We start from the raw sequence: 2375 nt of genomic DNA on the forward strand, positions 1-2375 counted from the left end.
TAAAGTATAGAATATGAACTGAAACAAATGGAAGCGTTTGTGGAAAGAGTAGGATGAAGGTCTCCCTTGAGGCTGAATACATCCGATGTCTCAGATCTATGTGTGTTTAACATACTAGTTATCAGAGCATCTGATACTTCAAAATGCACTTGTGTCCTACCTCTGATTCTAACCTAGAGAAGAAATGAAATGCTTTATAAGGATGGAAGTCAGGAAAAAAGACAATCAGTCCCATCAAAAGTCTTTAAAATGTTGTTACCTTTGGGGTATCTGGGTGGCTCAGTTGGTTGAGTGTTCGACTCTTGGTTTCAGCTCAGGTCATGATCTCACAGTTCATGAGTTCGACCCTCGCAGCAGACTCCAGCTGACAGTGAGGAGCCTGCTTGGAATTCTCTCTCTCCCTTTCTCCCCTACCCCACTTGCTCTCTGTGTCTCTCAAAATAAATAAATAAGCTTAATACAAAGAAAATGTTGATACCTTTGGATATAGAATTTTAACTTAAAGACATTTATCTTAAGTAAATATTAACAGAATATCTAGTTATAAGAGTATCCACCACTGTTTTCTCTTTTTTGGTAAGAATAAAAAACTGAAATCTATCTAAATATTTGTTCAATAATAATACATTGTATGTTACATTTATAAAATACAGTAATTTATAGCCATTAAAAAGTGACATTACAGAAGAATGATATGGAAAGATGCTAATGACCTATTGTTGAGTGAATAAAAAAGCAAGGTAAAAGACCATATGCTGAAAAAGATATGATTAAAAAGGTAAAAAGGCCAAATATCACATATTGGATAAAGTACTTCTATCCCAAATGTACAAAAACCTCACAAAACCCAACAATAAGAAAACACAACCCAATTAAAGACAAGTATTGGTGGGGATGTAGAGAAATCAGAACACTTGCATACTGAAAAAGAGTAACTTTCCTGTGGGCCAGGTGGCACATACTCCTCAAAACTGTCACCAGGAATGCAGAAGTTTAAAAAATAGTTACTGTCCAAGAAGCCCAAGCAAGATGGCAACTGAATGTAATGTGGTATCGTAGATGGAATCCTGGAACAAAAACAGAATATTAAGTAAAAACCAGAGAAGTCTGAATAAATCACAGATTTTAGTTAGTGATAATATATTCATATTGGTATCAATAATAACAGTGTACCAAATTGGTTTATTAGATATGTGGCATTAGTAACTTATGTTAATATGTAATATTAATTATGTAATATTAGTATATAATGGGAAAACTGGTATGGGTTATATCTGCAGTATCTTCACAACTTCAACTTTTCTATAAATCTAAAACCATTATAAAATAAAAAGTTAATTAACTAGAAAGTTATGTGCTATAATTTTCCTAAATGTGTGTATAGGTACATACATGGCTAGCTGTACACACGTATGCATAGAAAAATGATGAAGAGCTAGATATCAAAACATTAAGACTGGTTATTGCTAGTGGTGAGATTAGAGTATTTTTTTTCTTATTTTGTTCATCCTTATATTTAACTTTATAATACAAAAAGAAAAACATATTATAAGCCTTCATTTGGGACGGAATACTTCACTGACTTAAGTACAAAAAGAAGAATTATATCTCATATTTACAATTCCTAAAAATTCTTAAGAGGCTCACAGTATGTAACAATTCTGTCACGGGGGACAGTAAAAATTACTTTTTGACTCACATCTTTCTTCCCAGTATATTCTTTGATAGTACCTAAGGATAAAGGTAAAAATGAATAATTATTTCTGAACTCAGAATTCGATAAACATAGTTAAGAAAGAGTCTCAAATTAACCTTCAAGAGGAATCCCAATTCCCCATTTTAATTCATTCATTTCCATCATTTTAATTTCTTATGTAATTTAAGATGTTTAAAACCTCTAGAGAGGCTGGCTGAGGCTCCAAGAAGTGCTGTTAGATGTCCCATGGGTTCAATTCCAGCGCACCTGCTAGAACATCTCTCACGCTGTGAAGTAGAAGATAATGGTCGTAAGCAGTATCTGTGCTGGTGATGTCATTACCACCTTCTCCAGTGAGAAGCAATTAGCTACTGTAAACAGAAATATATTCTTTCATTCCCACTATGGCTTGGTCTATTCTGCTTTAAATGATTAGATCCCTCTTTGCCTGAACTTATTTGGGTTAAGCTACCTGCATTTTTTTTTTCATGGCTCATTTCACTTACTCATTTTCTCATTCTATAAATACTCATGGAGGGCTTGCCATTTGTCAGTTACTGTGTTAATAATTGGGAAATATGAGAGCATGAATAGTAATAAATAGCTCCATTTTAAGGAGATTCTAGAAAAGAGGAGAGGTCACAGTGAAATAGATAAATTACTATACTTACAAGGTAGA

The 2375-nt window shown here is 33.4% G+C and overlaps 1 long non-coding RNA gene across 1 annotated transcript; it reads right to left on the reverse strand.

The window, feature by feature from the left end:
* Positions 1 to 646: 646 nt before the first annotated feature.
* Positions 647 to 1979, reverse strand: LOC115521380. Its single transcript, XR_003971055.1, has 3 exons — positions 1896 to 1979; positions 1688 to 1731; positions 647 to 1067 (listed from the first exon to the last, which is right to left on the reverse strand). It is a non-coding gene; the product is annotated as an uncharacterized LOC115521380 (long non-coding RNA).
* Positions 1980 to 2375: the final 396 nt, after the last annotated feature.

The sequence above is a fragment of the Lynx canadensis genome, chromosome C1, assembly GCF_007474595.2.
Source record: "Lynx canadensis isolate LIC74 chromosome C1, mLynCan4.pri.v2, whole genome shotgun sequence".
NCBI classification, from domain to species: Eukaryota; Metazoa; Chordata; class Mammalia; order Carnivora; family Felidae; genus Lynx; species Lynx canadensis.